Source organism: Lithobates pipiens, unplaced genomic scaffold (assembly GCF_037356315.1).
Source record: "Lithobates pipiens isolate NorthernLeopardFrog02 unplaced genomic scaffold, aLitPip1_a1.2 Scaffold_18, whole genome shotgun sequence".
Lineage (NCBI taxonomy): Eukaryota > Metazoa > Chordata > Amphibia > Anura > Ranidae > Lithobates > Lithobates pipiens.
Window position 1 is genome coordinate 454,382,702 of NW_027507758.1, and position 20,108 is coordinate 454,402,809.

At 42.6% G+C, this 20,108-nt stretch overlaps 1 long non-coding RNA gene across 1 annotated transcript in view; it reads left to right on the plus strand.

Moving 5' to 3' along the window:
• The window catches only part of LOC143988566 (uncharacterized), an 83,643-nt gene extending 68,958 nt beyond the window's left edge, over positions 1-14,685 (plus strand). Inside the window, exons 2-3 of the long non-coding RNA XR_013276885.1 lie at positions 11,531-11,612; positions 14,479-14,685. This is a non-coding gene — a long non-coding RNA (uncharacterized LOC143988566). The remainder of the gene's footprint in view (positions 1-11,530; positions 11,613-14,478) is intronic.
• Positions 14,686-20,108: the final 5,423 nt, after the last annotated feature.

Below are 20,108 nucleotides of genomic sequence, written 5' to 3' on the forward strand. Positions count from 1 at the left end.
TGTTACAAAGTCTCAGGTGTGAATGGGGAGCATGTGTGTTAAATTTGGTGTTATCGCTCTCACTCTCTCATACTGGTAACTGGAAGTTCAACATGGCACCTCATGGCAAAGAACTCTCTGAGGATCTGAAAAATAGAATTGTTCCTCTACATAAAGATTATAAGGGAATACTTATTAAGGTTACCAAAATATATACTAAGTTAAAGGTCTAAGATAATATGCTTAGGCGTGCATTTCACTAAGTTCAGAATTAAGATGCAAGATGTTGACATATTAGGAAGCATCTGTCTGCGGTAAGAGGCACAAAGCTAAGATAGGACTGGTTACGCAAGAATATGGTCAGTCAGCAGATGTTGAAATGACGAAATAACTATCAGAAGATTGTATTTCACCTTTGACTTAGATAATGTCATGAGTTTAAGAAAATTGTCGATGTATGTATGAATTACCTTATTGGCCCCTCCCACAGGGCTGTGCTTTAGCTCAAACTAAATAAAACTGCTGTGTGTGCTTCAATATGCACAGTCATTATTCACGTACAAATCGTGTATGTGTGATGTCTGTCCACCGGTGATCGGGACCTCCGCTCTTCCATCCTAGCCTAGGCTACCAGGGGTATTATTAAGAAGACGAAGCACCTAACAGTTTTGGTACCAGAAAAGTGGGGTCATCTTGCGGCAGGTAAGTCACTTTACTCCTTTTTGCCTAAAAGGTGAATGGTGTGAATACTTACTCTGTCCAGATGGCCGCTACGAACTTAGTTTAAATTTAAAAGAAGTAACTGTGCCTTCGCGGCGGACTAGGCTGGTCCCTCGGAAGGTTAAAAGGGCTCGCAAGGAATTTATAGGTTTAGGGGAGTCCGACTAGGTTGGTCTGACTTAAAACTATTGGTGATAGTATTTTTAACACGGGAAGTAGTAGATTACGCCCGTGACAAAGGGATTGGTGGAGTGGACGCCCATTTGAAAATTTTTTTTTTTTTTTTTTAAAAGTGCACTATAAATTGATAAATGTATTGCAATACGGTTATTTCATGTCTTAAAGTATATTAAGAATATGTCTGTTTCTCTCTAGGTACGCGTGTAAGTATATAGAGTATAAGTTTTAATATAGAGTATAAGGAAAATAATTGTTGTTGTTTAAATAAGTGCAGAATATGAGGAGCCCTCTTGTAGTGACATAGCATCCGCCTGCCCCCATTGCACGTTAGGTCTACTCTTCCTAAGAATAGATGACAAGTGGATTTTACTGACCACCAGACCAGGGGGGTTCTCTTGCAGACTTGGTGTAAGAGGGGTATATCCCGCCACCAGGAAAGATTTACCCTTTATCGTATATTAAGGGTGAATCTTCATAGTTTTATATAAGTCCATCTGCCCCAAAAAAGATCAGGGATCCTACTCCCAGACCAGAGACCGGATTGTTGGACAAACCGGGTGTTATCACCTGTGTCCTGCCACTAGACACACACTGCCCAGACTACTAGATGGGGAATTCTGCAGCAACCCAAGCCATGGCCACCCCATCACCCTATGAATTTGTTAGTAATATGATCCCTGGCCCCCAGGTAGAACCATTTTGGACACAAGTCCGAGAAAGGTGTCAGCAATTGGGGATACATGACCCAGGGCCATATGGTCCTTGTACTGAGGAAGACTGGCAAGAAGTCAGTAAAATTTGTCAGGTACATAAGCATTCTTATCCTCCCTGCAAAGGGGCTGACCCACAATACATGAAGGATTGTTTCTGTGCATGGAACAAATGCCTTGGAAAATATAGGCAATTGTGGACAGCAAGGACATTGGAAATCCCAATGCCCTTATAGGACTGGACAGATTAGAGCAAGAGGCAGAGGCAGGGGATTTAACCCCCAGACCCGCCCACAGTATCCCCGTTATCCGCCATACCAGAACCCTCGTCAACCACTACCCCAATATCCTACACAGCCACAAATAATGTACTGAGGGAAACTCTATTGGTATAAATGGGACATCCGTCACCCACCCCATCACCCCACCGTTGTCTGTAGCCACTCCCGAGGGACAGGAGCTATGTACCCAAAGTTTTGTGGTTTTGTCCTCATGTCCCGTGTCCCTTATGGGCAGGGACTTGCTGTCCAAACTGAGTATTACTATAAAATTTGACAAAAAGGGTTCTCTCACAGCTAGTTCCCCATTATGTGACTTACACGCCCCTAAACGACACACACACAGAGGGTTCCCAAAAAGACATGCACACAGGAGTTTCTTTCTAATGATACCTTCCTCCCTTGACCATCACACAATTTGGGCAGAAAACAAAGGTAGTGTGGGCTTTATTAATTGCACACCATATGCACCCCAAATGCGATCAGATGCAGGGATACAATATCAAAAACAGTATCCCCTACCCCCAGAGAAAGTCAAAGGCATCTCCCCTCAAATTAATGATTACATATCAAAAGGTATCCTGAGACCAATCATCAGTCCCTGGAACACGCCCATTTACCCCGTAAAAAAGGCCAGTGGGGAGTGGAGACTTGTACAAGACCTCAGAGCAGTAAACAAACAAGTGATTCCCCTCCCACCCCTAGTCTCAGACATCACTTTTATTTTCTCATGCATACCGGCAGACTCTCTATGCTACACAGTAATTGATTTAGCGAATGCTTTCTTTAGCATTCCCATTGCAGAGGAAGCCCAACCTATGTTTGCTTTCTCCTGGGCCGGGGGCCAATTAACCTGGACGCGTTTAGCGCAAGGGTATGTAGACAGCCCAGCCGCCTTCTCAATGGTGCTCAATGAGACTGTCAAGTCTTGGACATCTGAGCGAGGGTCGGTACTGATACAGTATGTGGACGACTTGCTCCTGTGCAGTCGAACTGCTGAAGATTGTGCGGTCGATTCAACATCACTGTTGGGACACCTAGCCCGAGCTGGACACCTCGCCTCCAGGAAGAAGGTGCAATGGTGCCAGTCCCAGGTTGAATACTTAGGTTGTATCCTTAGAGAAGGAACAAGGCTGGTGTCACCTAAACGTGCCGCAGCCCTACAAGCTCTCAGTCCGCCAAAAGACAAGGCCGCCCTACTCTCATTTTTGGGTGCAATTGTATATTGCCGCCAATGGATCCCTGACTGTTCTCACTATGATGGTATCCTACGAGAGGCTACTGGGTCAACCGCCCCTAAATTGATAGACTGGACAGAGGACAGACTAAAAGCTTTTAAAGCCTTACTACACAGTTTGTCATGTGCACCCGCCCTGGGGTTGGTAGACTATGGTAAAGCTTTTCAACTATACTGTGTAGTCTCGGGAAGCTCTTTTGCCGCCGTGCTAACACAACAACATGGATCAGGGTATCGCCCTGTCTCATATCTATCAAAAAAACTCCCCATCCAAGTACAGGGAATGCCATCCTGTCTCCAAAATCTTGCTGCCTGTGCAATGGCTGTACAAGATGCAAACAAATTAGTGCTAGGTCACCCATTGACTCTCTATACCACTCATTCAGTCACGCATCTTATTCAGAACATGAATACCCAACATATGACCTCGCAAAGACTTAGTGGTTATGAGATAACACTGATGAACACTGATAACCTCACACTCAAATATGTGCCTGCCAGCAACCCCGCTGTGCGCCTTTTGCATTCCATGTTGCGTTTACCACATGACCCAGACATTATACATGACTGTTCGGAAAAGGTTGCTGCTATTACCAGTCCCAGACCGGATCTCACTGACACCCCTATCTCAGGTGCAGAGGATGTTTTCGTTGACGGTAGCTGCTCACGTCCCTCTGACTCCACCTTTTTAACCGGTTATGCAGTTGTTCAACTACCAGACATCGTACTGGAGGCAAAATCATTACCTCCTTCTTCAGCCCAGGTAGCAGAGTTAGAAGCCCTCACTAGGGCCTGCATTCTATTCACCGGTAAAGAGGTGAACGTCTACACAGACAGTAGATATGCTTTTGGAGTGGTGCATGATTTTGGTGTGATATGGGCCAATAGAGGTTTTAAAACAGCAGACAACAAAATAATTGCCAACTCCACACAGATTAGTGCTCTCCTCCAAGCCATTCTTCTTCCAAAAAAGGTAGCCATAATTAAAGTAAAGGCACACTCCTCTGACAGCAGTCGTGTTTCAAAAGGGAATGCTCTTGCTGACAGAGAAGCTAAAAGAGCTGCTGCCTTTTCCCCTAACCCACCTGCCCCCACAACAATGTTTTTCAAGGAACACTTCACAGCACCTAACTTTAAAACTGTCATAGCACAGATGCAATCAATGGCCACAGAAGATGATATCCATTTTTGGACAAAGGAAGGATTGACCAAAGACCCTGAAGGTCTTTGGTCAAAAGAGGGGAAGATCCACATGCAAGAACAAAATTATCACCCTTTGAGGTCCTCATGGGAATCCCCGCAAACATAGAATTACCCCCATTAGACCAAGACACTGATATTGACATTTATTCCCAACAGGAAATGTACGTGAAAAACCTGGTAAGTATGCTTCATGAAATGAACGAACAAGTTTCTGTCACCTTTTTCCCTCTTCCCACAGAACCAACGCATCCCTTCATCCCTGGGGATAAAGTGCTGATCAAACAATTAGCACAAAGAAAGAGTATCGGACCGGCTTTCTCAGGACCATGGAAGGTGGAAAAGGTATCCAGGACCGCAGTGTTAACAGACCTAGGAAACACCTGGATCCACGCCAGCCGTCTTAAAAAGTGTCCCCAGCTTCCCTCGACTCCAGAGCCCCTGGCAGTGACAGAGAGCAGCAACTCCCAAGAACAAGATCTACAAGAAGTTCAGAGAGGCATAGAACAAATTTCCCTGGAAGATCCCACACCCCTCAAAAGGACAAAACAGAGCCAACAACTGCCGGGATGAGAAACGAAGAAGAAGAACAGAACTCTTAGATAACAAATAATCAGAACTTTAAAAAACAAAGATGTTTTTACCTTCAGTGTCAGGGAAGGCTGTATGCCTTTGGGGTAGTCTGGTACTATTTGTATTCCTGCCCACATGGTTTATAGCCAACTGTATATATCATCCAGAAGACTTAGGTCTATTAAAAGGGATATGTGGACCACCTAAGATGAATAATACCCCCGGCCAAAGACATAGTAGAAGTATTGTACCCGTTAATGAGTCACCTAAGGGACTGACTAACAAGATGTTACTACTAAAATTCAAATATAGCTATGCTCAAAAATCCGGTTTTGAGAAATGCTGGATTTGCAGCAAGCTACATCCCAGTACAGCTAGAATCCCTCTCATGGCAGTCCCCTTGAATTTTACCCCCCTCCTTAATGGAACACCCCCTATCGTCCTAACGAATGTTACTAGGACCCTTCCAAATAAAACCCTCACTTTCCAAATTATAGGTAGAAGCCACTTCCCAGACTGGTGTTTCCGACTGGGAAACACCACAGATGGAGCCGAGGTTTGCAAACAAGCAAAACTTAACATTTCAATGACATCATTTAACAGTCCTTCTTTCTTCCATACTTCAGATCCCACCCTAAATGCCACCTTTTTAGACTTTCTTAGCTCCAGTACCAAGACTACAATACACCAATTAATGTCAATTCTGGTGCTCTCTGGCCTTTCTGATACTCTTAGGAACGTGTTCCATAAACGACCCCTAGCTCTAGGAAATACCATATATATATATGCTGCGGCAAACTCTGTCACCCCTGGATCCCAACCAAACCCCAGGGGTGGTGTTACCTTGCAGCCCTGGTTCCTATTATGGGGGTATTAGGGGATAACAAGGGAAGTCACCTCCTTGAAGCTAGCATGCATCCTAGATATCCCCTTAGACACCGTAATAAACGAGAATTGTTTTTAGAAAAAGATATGGCCTGGGCATGGTTCCCTTCCTGGACAGGGTGGGGAATTGACCTAATGAAAAGATTAAATAATTACACTGGCATAATTGATGAGATTCTGGAGGAAAATTCTGATGACATAACCAAACTAAATCTAGAAACTAGGGCAATTAGGAAGCAACTAGAACTACATGAGTTGGCTATAGAAAGTATGAGTGCAGCCCTTACTGGCCTCTGTGAGACTACTGAGGATTATGAGTGCTGTACCTGGATTCATAATACCAGCATCGAAGTCCCAGACTACTATGACGTTATTGCCCAACACAGGGAAGAGGTAAATAAACTACAGAAAGAGGCAAGGAACATAGGAAAAAACTGGGATCCCTTCTCGAGCAGTTTTAGTTTTGGGGGATTAATATCTTGGCTCCGAAATGCTGCCATGACAATTGTCACTGTGATTCTCTTCATTCTATTTTTATATGCCTGTTATAAGATAATCAAATGTTTATGTAAAAAGGGAAACACGGTCGCTCCGAAGGATCTGAAACTCACTTCCATTGTTAAGGATCCAACGGTATGGTATAAAAACCAAGAGCATAAGGGTTCGGAGTATGAAGCCTGTGCTATTAAATTAGAAAAGGAATGATCATTATGTAAATCACAGAATGATCAAAGGGAGGATTATAAGGGAATACTTATTAAGGTTACCAAAAGATATACTAAGTTAAAGGTCTAAGATAATATGCTTAGGCGTGCATTTCACTAAGTTCAGAATTAAGATGCAAGATGTTGACATATTAGGAAGCATCTGTCTGCGGTAAGAGGCACAAAGCTAAGATAGGACTGGTTACGCAAGAATATGGTCAGTCAGCAGATGTTGAAATGACGAAATAACTATCAGAAGATTGTATTTCACCTTTGACTTAGATAATGTCATGAGTTTAAGAAAATTGTCGATGTATGTATGAATTACCTTATTGGCCCCTCCCACAGGGCTGTGCTTTAGCTCAAACTAAATAAAACTGCTGTGTGTGCTTCAATATGCACAGTCATTATTCACGTACAAATCGTGTATGTGTGATGTCTGTCCACCGGTGATCGGGACCTCCGCTCTTCCATCCTAGCCTAGGCTACCAGGGGTATTATTAAGAAGACGAAGCACCTAACAAAGATGACCTAGGCTATAAAAAGATTGCCAAGACCCTGAAACGGAGCTACAGCATGGTGGCCAAGACCATACAGCGGTTTTAACAGGACAGGTTCCACTCAGAACAGGCCTTGCCATGGTTGACCAAAGAAGTTGAGTTCATGTGCTCAGCATCATATCCAGAGGTTTACTTTGGGGAATAGACATTTGAGTGCTGCCAGCATTGCTGCAGAGGTTGAAGGTGTGGGGGGGGTCAGCCTGTCAGTTCTCAGACCATACGCCGCACACTGCATCAAATTGGTCTGCATGGCTGTCATCCCAGAAGGAAGCCTCTTCTAAAGATGATGTACAAGAAAGCCTGCAAACAATTTGCTGAAGACAAGCAGACTAAGGACATGGGTTACTGAAACCATGTCCTGTGGTCTGATGAGACCAAGATAAACTTAATTGGTTCAGATGATGTCACACGTGTGTGGCGGCAACCAGGTGAGGAGTACAAAGACAAGTCTGTCTTCCCTACATCAAGTATGGTGGTGGGAGTGTCAAGGTCTGAGGCTACATGAGTGCTGCCGGCACTGAGGGAACTATGAATGCCAACATGTACTGTGACACACTAAAGCAGAGCACAATCCCCTCCCTTTGGAGACTGGGCCGCAGGGAAGTATTCCATCATTATAATGACCCCAAACACACCTCCAAGATGACTACTGCCTTGCTAAAAAAGTTGAGGGTAAAGGTGATGGACTGGCCAAGCATATCTCCAGACCTAAACCCTATTGAGCATCTGTGGAGAATTCTCAAACAGAAGGTGGAGGAGCAGAAGCTCTCTAACACCCACCAGCTCCATGATCTCGTCATGGAGGAGTGGAAGAGGACTCAAGTGGCAACCTGTGAAGCTCTGTGAACTCCATGCCCAAGAGGGTTAAGGCAGTGCTGGAAAATAATGGTGGCCACACAAAATATGGACACATTGGGCCCAATTTGGACATTTTCACTTAGGGCTGTACTCACTTTTGTTGCCAGCAGTTTAGACATTAATGGCTGTGAGTTGAGTTATTTTGAGGGGACAACAAATTTACACTGTTATAAAAGCTGTACACTCACTACTTTACATTGTAGCAAAATGTAGTTTCTTTAGTGTTTTCACATGAAAATGTATAATAAAATATTTACAAAAATGTGAGGGGTGTACTCACTTTTTGAGATAATGTAAGTGGAAGCTGCACTTCCTCATCAAGGCCCCTCTGTATATTTCCTAACTCTAATCTTTCAGAGTCTTCATATGAGAACAACAATGTATAAATTAAAGGCAGGTATGCCTGGAGGTATACCTGCTCTTTGGGTCTGGTATGAATTTTAAGGAGCAACCTACACAAAAATCAAGAAAAAAAAGCATGTGGTTCCCCCTCCCCAAAATCCATAGCAGTATTTTAACATGCAGCCTGGCTGGCTAGGAAAGACTAAGGGGGTAACTGTGCCTCCCCCTATCCTGAACCATAGAAGGCCCCATATCCTTAACATGGGGTGGGGGGGTTACCTCGCAAAGCACCTTTTCCCTATGTTGATGAGGATAGGGCCCGAGGCCCTCTTCGCAAAACAACATCCCAAAAATCATAACTCTATTAGCGTAGGCACATGCAGTAATATATAAAAAATTGTCATTTAGTTTACATGCTAAAAAACTCTTGCACTACTGAAAATGTAAATGACACAAGTTACTTTACATGCTATCAAAAATACCAACACTGAGGTATCATAATTGCCAATTATCTCTATTTTTCACTCATTGGTTTTGGAAAAAGTCTTCTAACACTGCCGGACTTTCTGGCAGACTAGGTCTGACAGAATCAGTCCATCAGACAATCTGATCGTGTGTGGGCTAATCCGATCGTTTTTCATTAAAAAAAATCCAACGGACCTAGAAATAGAACATGTTTCAAATCTGTCAGACAGACACAATTCCTATTGGGTAAACTGTTCATCTGTATGCTGTATATGGACCAAATACGACGCAAGGAAAGCTATTGGCTACTGGCTATTGAACTTCCTTTTTTAGTCCCGTCTTACGTCATCACGTTCAAAATGAACAGACTTTCGAACAGACTTAGTCCGTTCGTGCGTGGCCAAGTCCGTTCATTTCGGAAAGTCCGTCGGAACTCTGCCGAAAGTCCGACGGGAAGACAGTTGGCCTAGTATGCCGGAAAATCCAGTCTTGTGTACGCAGCATTAGAAATGCCTTATATTAACTACTGATAAACTTCACTACAAAACAAAAAATATTTACTAGAGTTACTGTTTCTTTTCATAATATATTTAATTTTAAAGAGGGGGTTGTTACTTGGATTGTGTCTTGCAATAGTATTATCATGATACTTAACCACCTCAATACCAGGCACTTATACACCTTCCTGCCCAGACGAATTTTGAGCTTTCAGAGCTGTCACATTTTGAATGACAATTGCGTGGTCATGCTACACTGTACCCAAATAAAATTTTTATCATTTTGTTCCCACAAATAGAACATTCTTTTGGTGGTATTTGATCACCTCTGGGATTTTTTTTTCTGCTAAACAAATAATATATTTAAAAAAAACATGTTTTTTATTGTTTTAGTTACAACACTTTTCTCCTTCACTGATGGGTACTGACGGAGCTGCAGTGACGGGCACTGATGGGCACCGATGATGTGGCACCAATGAAGTGGCACTGATAGGCACCTCTGATAGGTGGCACTGATATGCGACACAGATAGACACTGATAGGTGGCACAAATAGGCACTGATAGGTGGCAAGGATTGTCATGGATAGGTGGCACGGATGGCATGGATGGGCAGCATGGATAGGTGGCATGGATGGGCACTGATAGGCAACATGGATGGGCACTGATAGGCGGCACGGATGGGCACTGATAGGCAGCACGAATGGGCATTGATAGGCGGCATGGATGGGCACTGATAGGCGGCACGGATGGGCACTGATAGGCAGCACGGATGGGCACTTATAGGCGGCATTGTAGTGTACAGTATTGTAGGGATGGATGCCAATCAGTGCCAAATAATGCATGGCAATCAGTGATGCCCATTGTGGGCACTGATTGGCATCCATTATGGGCACTGATTGGCATCCATTGTGGGCACTGACTGGCATCCCTGGTGATCTGGTGGTATCCCTGGTGGTCCAGTGTGGGCATCCTCGGGGGGGCTGTGCTGATAATTGATCAGCACAGACCCCCCATCAGAGGAGCAGCCGATCGACTCTCCTCTACTCGTGTCTGACAGACGCGAGTGAGGAAAAGCCGATCACCAGCTCTTCCTATTTACACTGCAATCAGCCGAGATTGGACATGGCTGATCACATGGTAAAGAGTCTCCGTCAGAGACTCTTTACCGAGATCGTAGTTGCGGGGTGTCAGACTGACACACCGCAACAACGATCGCCGCAATGCGTGCCCCCAGGGGCGCGCAGCGGATAATATCCTGATCATGTCATATGACGTCCGGTCAGGATATTAAAACCACTTTGCCACCGTCATTTTGCTATATAGCGGGTGGCAAGTGGTTAAATTCCAAATAATTTAGTGACAGCATTGTGTTAAGGTAAAAAAAAAAAACTTCTACCTTTTGAACCACTTTAACTTTTCAATATGACAATGCTGCAGATACTTAGATTGGATTGACATAGGCTTCTCGTGTATTAGGGACATTTAGCAGGTTTCCTACTGGTGTCCTGGTGTTGTGACTAATGATTTCTGATGAAATCATTGAAATATCTATCTATCTATCTATCTATCTATCTATCTTAGTGTTGGTTCACAATGAGGCAGCACGACTTGCAGCGCAACTCCCTCAGGCGACCTGGACACGACAGCTGCGGCGACTTGCAAAACGACTTCTCTATAGAAGTCAATGCAAGTCACCTCAAGTTGCCCCCAAAGTCGTACAGGAACCTTTTTCTAAGTGGGAATGACTTGTGTCGCTCCGATTAGAACGGTTCCATTGTACAGAACGGGACACAACTTGTCAGGCAGCTAAGTCGCCTGACAAGTCGTCCCAGTGTGAACCGCCACTTAGTGTTTCTCAACTTCAACAGGTCATGTTTTCAGGATTTCCCTTAGATGAAACAGCTGTGGTAATTACTAAGGCAGTGAAACTGATCAAATCACCTGTGTAAAATAATGGAAAGCCTGAAAACATGACCTGTTGGGGCGCCTTGAGGACTGGAGCTGAGAAACACTGATCTATCTTTCTATCTTTTTCTTGTCAAATTTTATTAGATTTTAACAATTTATACAATCAGGTACAGCTGCATCATAAAGTACAATTGTGAAGATAGCTCCAAGATACATTATAAGATGATATATACTCTATAGTTCAAAAATAAGCATAGTAATTAAGAGAATTTGTTCTTAAAAGTGTTTGGTAAAGATCGAAATCCAATATACAAAAGAAGACACATTAGTATTAAACAAGAGGTTATCGATCTTGGAAAATCACACATAGCATAAACATGAAAAATGTATTGCAAGATCTTGTATATGAATAATCTATCTATCTTTTTACCAGGTACCTAATCTAATACAACACAGAGCATAATGGATTTGGAAGACATGTACTCTTGACTTCCAGGTGTTTCTGCACCCCACAGGTAGACTTTCTGGCCGTCAGGCTAAACTATGTAGAGACATTTAGTTTTATTAATGTGATGCAGGGGATATGGACTTCAGCTGGAAGTAAAGGGACCTCAGTGACATACCAACTGATGAATGGTGAACTACTGAAGAGATATGGGATGTAGCTGAGCCTCTTCAAACTTAAGCTGGCCATACATTTTTTTTACGTAAAGTAATTACATTTTTTACTTGTTAGTTGGGCCAAATAGACAAATAAAAGCTTGAGTTTTTTTCTTGAACAAATAAATATTCAACAGTCAAAATGAATGTTAATCCCCTTTACCTAGCCCTGATACCCCTCTAACTGGGCTAAAATTCTAGTTATTTGGAGGGGGGGGGGATGGGGGAGTGTCTGCCTGATCATGTGACCATTATGATTGATTGTCACATTAAAGGGAGTCAGTGTTCTGTCAAAATAGCCAACTCGTCAAAATCTCCAACTACATCACTTCTGGTGACTCTCCAGCAGCAGATTTAGATGAGTTGGCTCTACTGGCCATGTGCACGCGTGCGCTCGACAGAATTAAAGAAACTCCCAGCAGCTCGATGAGTTTTCCTCGCTGCAGTGCATGCACAAGGTACGTCACTATTCTTTTTGAAAACTTGTAGAATTCTCCAACAGCTGCCGGGGGTTTCTGTTATTCTGTCGGGTGCACGTATGTGCATGGGCAGTGGAACCAACTCATCAAATACAGCTGCTGGAGAGTCACCGTAAGTGACGTAGTTGGAGATTTTGACAAGCTGGCTTTTTCGAAAGAACACTGGTGCTGCCCAACATATGCATCCATGGGCATCAGAAGTTTCTGTGCAGGAAGCATGTAGCGAGCATGCGCTCAGTACAGAAACTTCTGCCAGCCATGGAGGGCATTGGAGGCATATGTTGGACATGTGGGCATTAAAGCCCTTTGGCAATGCACATATGCATTATGTTGGTGGCAGGAAGTTAAAAGTAAGTGAAATTTTCAAACAACATTTATCAAATTATCAAATGTACTGAGAATTTTTGTAATGCTTGAATAAATATTTGTACAAATGTTTGTTCGGAAGTCGACTAGTGTATTGCCAGCTTTACATGTTTGCATAGGACCTTACTTTATTACTGATCCAATAATCTAATAATAACCCAGTGGATAGCATCAGTGAGGGTGGACTATCATTTCGGGGCAAACATGCTTTTCTATGTAGTTAGCATACACAAGATATAGAGGGGCACAACAATGCCATACATTCTTATGTAAAATAGCACCAGTCTAAACAAGAATGAGCCTAACAAAGCAGCTGGAAGAAACAAACATGGGACGTTTCTATTTCCAGCTGAGTAAACACTTTGGGACCTTATCACATGAGAACGCATTACAAGGAAAGGATTTCTAAATTATCAACAGTGAAAATGTGTGAAGCCCATAGGAATTTGTTATATTTGGAGACATGTTGATATCATCAGAGTAGAGCTCTACTCTATTCATAATAATCACATTATACTGTGGTATCCTTCTTTATGAAGGCAATGGTCAGTAATGTGGATAAATGGAAAGGCATACATTTTTAAAAAACACACATTATCATGGGCCCTATTGGTATAAAGGAGAGCTGTCTTAGCCCTTGTACACACGGTCGGACATTCCGACAACAAAATCCGTCGGATTTTGTCCGAAACTGGTGTTGCATACACACGGTCGGACAAAGTTGTCGGAATATCTGATCGTTCGTAACGTGATGACGTTATTTCGTTACAATGGGACTACGTTCAGGCTAGTAGCCAATAGCTTTGGTCTCGAAATTTGATCTGAGCATGCGTGGCACTTTGTCCGATCGTAATTCTCTACAAACGATCGGACAGTGTCCGATCGGATCATGTTGTCGGAAAATGTTATAGCCCAGCTCTAAAACGTTGTCGGCCGGATATTCCGATGGAAACAGTCCGATGGAGCCCACACACGGTCGGATTATCCGACAACATGGTCCGATCGGACATTTTCCGTCGGAATATCCGACCGTGTGTACAAGGGCTAAGAAAAATACAGAGTGACTGATCCAGAATAAGTATGAAAATGATTAAAGCCTCAGTCTAGCCCTCCCTCTCCAGCTATGTGTCAAGAACATCTGACGTTTCATCAATGTATGACGACTAGAAAAGGGTTGGAACGAGTGAACTAGGTAATATATCTGTGTGAGGTCCACCATGTCTGTATGCCTTGTATCATGTTTATTTATTTTAGCACAGGAAGAAAGCCCATGAGCCCATAGCTGTTGCTAGGCTCCATTTATCAAGAACAACTAAAATTTCACACTCATACAGCCCATAGAAAGGTCAATTTTCTGACTGTTCCAATGAAGACATTTAAATTAATCATCTGTACATGGGCGGGGTGAAGAATGAACAGTAAATACAAACGGTCATTCTATAACTTTTTTTTAGCTGTTCTGGGATTATTTTTTTATAAAGGGAAGTTTAATTATTCAATAGAACAGGGATATGCAATTAGTGGACCTCCAGCTGTTGCAAAACTACAAGTCCCATCATGCCTCTGCCTCGGGGTGTAATGATTTTGGCTGTCAGAGTCTTGCTATGCCTCATGGGACTTGTAGTTCTGCAACAGCTGGAGGTCCGCTAATTGCATATCCCTGCAATAGAAGATCCTTTAACTCCTGTAAAAAGGGTGTCAGGTGACATGATGATAACATGATGTAAGCCTACTCCGTAGGAATTTTGTTTATCTTTATATCAGATTCATTGTTCAGAGATTGGAGGGAATTTTTTTGTGAAATGTGATGGCCTTTCGTTTTAAGATAAGATAAGTAATGGTTAATACCCTTTTTTTATTTTTTATTTACTACCAGCATCCCCTGAAGACGTGCATTCCCATGAAACGCATTGGAGCAGGACCTATACGCTGACGTATCACCACCACTTCAAAGCTTGGAACTGGCGGCTCTCTTTATAAGTGCAACTTTTATTTGTCATGACAATCATTTTACTGCCATTTGGATGAAGCCTTTTACTATTATGTGGAATTTATTCTTTTTTAATAAATATACTACACTATATGTGGTTCCCTGCTTGTGGCTCTGTTTGGTAAGCGCTTTTTTCCCCCAAACAGTATCAAGCAAACCTTCTGACTGTCCCCATTAGTGAGAAGTGGTACTGCGGGGTGTCCCCATTGCAAGAATGGAGCTGGTTGAGCACGTGTGAAGGATCCTGTTCACACAAAGCGCATGTCGCTGCTTTCCTCTGGCAGCTTTAATGTTGGCAAGTGCTTTTTTAGCTCTTTTGCTCACGCATGGTGAAGAGAATTTTCATTAGCTGGTGGAAGATACTTTCTTTGCGGTGATATTTTTCATATATTTTGGACTCTTCTGCATTGGACTTTATTCATATTATATTGATTATTGTATATTATATATTATATATATACAATTATATTGTGGATGCTTTTTGCACATTACAAATGCTGTATTGATAGAACATGCTTTAAGTTTGTAATATTCTACATTTGGAGGTGCTGCATTCTTTTCTTTGTTGGATTGTTTGAGTACTGTATATTTATCTATTGCAAGCTGCCCATTTCTTTTCTTTAGCGCTGATCCCCTTTTATGTTTTCATTATTGTTTTTTTGTTTTTTTTTATGTCCAATATAGGAGAACTCCATTTATTTCCAGTCCCAAAGGTACAACCAAACCAAAGGGGCAATCCCCTTTTAGACAGTTGTATCTGAAGAGGTGTCTCTATTGAAAGAATTCTGCTAATTTCCTGTTCAAATTAACCCGTGACAAATCTAACATTTTGCACTTCTAAATTATTTTATTATTAATTTATTGTGATTTATTATTACTATTATTATTATACAGGATTTATATAGCGCTGACAGTTTATGCAGCATCTTACAACTTGAGGGTAGACAGTACAACTATAATGCACTTTAATACAGTAGGAATCAGAGTGCCCTGCTCGTTAGAGCTTACAATCTAAGACTATTATTTTATTATTAATGTAGTATTTTATTATTTTTTATACAAGCGCCAATGATCACCAGCCCAAAAAAGAGAGGGCAAACCTCCCAATCGGGGACATAGACAGCAATAAAAACTTGACAGGGGTTCTACTCCCCCAACCACTCTATCCAAAACTAAACTAAACTAAATTAAAAGAAATTGCTTGGTCTTTACATTTGCCTTAAATGTGATGTCTTAATAATTGTACCCTTATTTATTATTATTATTATCATTATTATACAGTATTTATATAGCGCCAACAGTTCATGCAGTGCTTTACAATATAGAAGGAGACAATACAGTTACAATACAATAAAATACAAGAGGATTAAGAGGGCCCTGCTTAGAAGAGCTTACAATCTAGATAAAACAATAAATCATCCTAGGGAATACAGGAGGTGCAGACGGTATAACTGGCCATTACGTTATATGCAGGACCCATAAATTAACAATTCTACCATAAGCTGTGCATACGTTAGATTCTGTGGAAAATAATGGAACATTTTGGCAGGTGTATTATTTGGTATGAACCTGAGCCAACTTTAATGTCTCTGCTCCAGCATCTACAATATGTCCCCCATTTAGTGTATTCCATTGAGGGTGCAGGCCAGGCTAGGAGTCCACTCTGACTCCAAATAATTTGCAAAACAAGAATAAAAGAATAAAATAAAATCTCACCCACTGCATAACATACAAGCCTGGCGTGTAAGCATAACTTCATGACTTAGCCCTGTGGGTGTGGTAAAACATGTCAGGAGGGCATGGCCTGGAATGGGGTTAGATTGAGGCTGCTATCATCATATGTCAGGCTTGTATGGTGTGCGGTGGCTGAGATTTTTTTTCCCCTTGTTCTGTTTATTATTTGGTAGGTTTATTAAGCTAGAAAAAAGAAGATAAACACATCTTTAATAAGAACTAAAGGAAAGTGGAATTGGTAAACTTACCTCTATAACTAAGCCCTGTGGGTGGGGTGAAACATGTCAGCGGGTGTGGTCTGGATTGAATTAGGCTGAGGCTGCTATCCCCTATCACACACCAGGCCTTTATGGTGTGCGGTGGCTGGTGACTTTTTTCCTTATTCTGTTTATTATTTGGTAGGTATTTTAAACTATAAAAAAGAAGATACGCACATTTTCAATTGAAAAAAAATGGCAAGGAGAGTGGAATTGGACATGTAAAGGTTGTCTGCAGGACTTAAAGGAGATGTAAACCCTGATGTTTTTTCACTTTAATGCACCCTATGCATTAAGGTGAAAAAATTTCTGACACTGACCGCCCCCCCAGACCCCCCCCCCCCCCGATTTACTCACCTGAGCCCATTCGTTCACTCGGCATAGACACGCTCACCTTTTCTGCCCAGGGTTTTTGGTTCTTGATTGTATAGATTGATAGCAGTGCAGCCATTGGTTGTCAATCAAATCCAATGACGTGGGATGCCGGGGGGCGGGTCGAGTCCGGCATTCTGTGTCTATGCACGCAAATGCTCCCTAGTCGGGAGCGCGCCTGCAAGGTAACCCCTAGGGAGAACGCTTCTCCCAGGGGGTTTACCGATGTGGGTAGGAGCCGTGAGCGTCGCCGGTGGACCCCAGAAGATGAGGTTTCGGGCCACACTGTGCAAAACGAACTGCACAGTGGAGGTAAATATGATATGTTTGTTATTTAAAAGAAAAAACAAAGGTTTACAATCACTTTAAATAAAGGGTAAATCTCTTTAACATAGCCACAGATACCAGTAAAATCCTGACAGGGGATCTAAGCATCCCTCTCTTTCACCAAATGAAAGAGGTTTTGGCTGGACTTACACATGTACAATGTAAGGGCAAGTCATAGATGGGCAGATATCTGCATGGGAAGCACATACATAGTTCAATGATCCTTTGCTCCTCTACTTTCTCTTTGCGCTTAATACTGATGAGTTTGGCTCCAGGTTCCATACAAACCTATGTTCAATGTCATCAACCTAGTATGACCATGTGGCCATATTAGGTCAGTTCTATTTGAAATGCCGCTTTATTCATTGACATGCCTTTTTAGACCTAGTCTGTCTGTACAGTATGATCACCTGTTGACTTGACACCAATAATAAGCAGACTAACTCTTCAATAAGACACAAAAATTGAATGCAACACAATCTGAATTCAGCTAATTGCAATACAGAGGGTGGTTTTCCTGTTTTTTTGAAGTGTAGGAAGACAATGACTTTCCTAGGTTCGGTCTAGGCAAAGTACCTACACCAACTGAGGAAATATGAAAGAAATGGGGAGGGTCTAGCGAGGACTGAACTAAATAGCAGTAAACAGCGGGGAAGGGCAGATTAAATCACAAAATCACATTAGAGAAGTCAGGTCACATAGTAAATAAGTTGTAGTGGCATAAAATCACCATTAGATGCAAAATTATAATAACCTCATACAGTTCAATAAAACATATAAAAATACATGTATGCAGGCCAGAACAAGGTCAGCGAGGTTGATAGAATCCCTGTCCCTTTGTGTAAGTGCAGTTGTGGGGCAGGGAATTCCTTTTAGGCCTGCCACTGACAGGTGCCCTCTGGGTTTGCATTGAACCCACGCTCATCCCTAGTGATAAAGTGAGGCACAGAGTAAGAAAAGGGAAAACATAGATGCAGGGCCAGCATTACTGGGCTAAAATGGGTTTTGAATAGAAGGGGTCTTCTGGTGGGTTAAAAGAAAACAGGATTCAAATGGTACTTAGTGGATTGGTAGGAGGGATTTAGCAGGTGGAGCTGTGGATGTTAATCTGTAGGAGGGTCTTTGGAAGTAACATTTTAATGTTTTAATGAGAAAATAAACTGTTTTGATATACAGAGAGCACTAGATTTTGCCTTTTCTATTCCCATGTGCACCGGACCGCATTGAAGGAATTTGTGCTGGCTGGTATCCATCCAGTCACCCAGAGGCAGCATGGACGGAATAGAAGTTCCATGACCAGCTGATCCGTTTGTATCCCAGAGAGGGAACCTGGTTTTTCTGACCTTCTTCTGGTGAAACAGGGGTCAGAACGTGAGGTGAGCGGCTAGGATATTGAGGTGGAGGAGAGCACTTGCATTTTCAAAGTTTATGCACTTGTGGTGTGTTGTGTGTTTTTGTGCAGAAGACTCTGAGGATATTTGTGTATTAGGACTCTTATTTTTGTTCAATTTTTTTTTTTTTAAGTGTGTGGACTTTATCTTTATTGTTTATTGTTCACTATTCCTACCTGGGGAACACGTATATTTCATTATTGTGTATTTTCACAATTCCCAGTCAGGGAACATGAATATTTGATTGTGCACTCAGTATCTTGCTATATTGCAAGTGAATCACATATTCCTATTTAAGAATTTATTGGTAGTTATTTAGGAAGCGAAACACTGTTTTGTTATGTATAACATGTTAATATAACTTGGTTAATACAGGGCTGCTATGGCCATCAGATTCTATCCTGTATCTTTGTGTGGTTACTTAACCACTTCCCGCCTGGCCTATAGCAGAATGACGGCCGGGCGGTGGTTCGGTTATCCTGACTGGGTGTCACATGACATCCTTCAGGATAACAGCCGCCGTGCACCCCTGCGGGCGAGGATCACGGTGATCGGTGGTGCAGTGTGTCAGTCTGACACACCGCTGCACCGATCTCAGTAAAGAGCCTCCGGCGGAGGCTCTTTACCATGTGATCATCCATGTCCAATCATGGCTGATCACGATGTAAACAGGAAGAGCCATTGATCGACTTTTCCTAATTTGTGTCTGACAGGCACGAGTAGAGGAGAGCCGATCGGCGGCTCTGCTGACAGGGGGGGTCAGCGCTGATTGTTTATCAGCGCAGTCCCCCCCCCTTAGATGCCCACACTAGACCACCAGGGAAGCCCTCAGGACCAGCAAGGAAGCCCCCAGCATGTGGATGGCCAGGTACATCCCCCATAGCCATCCACATGTGAATAAATATATCCAAAATATGCCAATCAGTGCCCACAAATGGGCACTGACTGGTACCTCTGTGGTACATTAGAAAACAGGGTTGCCCAGCAATGTCACTCATCAGTGTCCATCAATGCCACCTATCAGTGCCCACCTGTGCCCACCTATCAGTGCCCATCTGTGCCACCTATCAGTGCCACCCATAAGTATCTATCAGTGCCCATCAGTGCTGCCTAGGAGTGCCCATCAGTGCTGCATACCACTGCCACCTCATCGGTGCTCATCAGTGCCGTCAGTTCAGCCATATCAGTGCAAAGTAACAGAAACAAAGAAAAACGTGTTTTTTTTTCTAAATTTTCGGTCTTTTTTTTATTTGTTGTGCAAAAAATAAAAATTGCAGAGGTGATCAAATACCACCAAAATAAAGCTCTATTTGTGGGAACAAAATTATAAAAAATGTATTTGGGTACAGTGTAGCATGACCGCACAATTGTCATTTAAATTGCGACAGCGCTGAAAGCTGAAAATTGGCTTGGGCAGGAAGGTGTATAAGTGCCC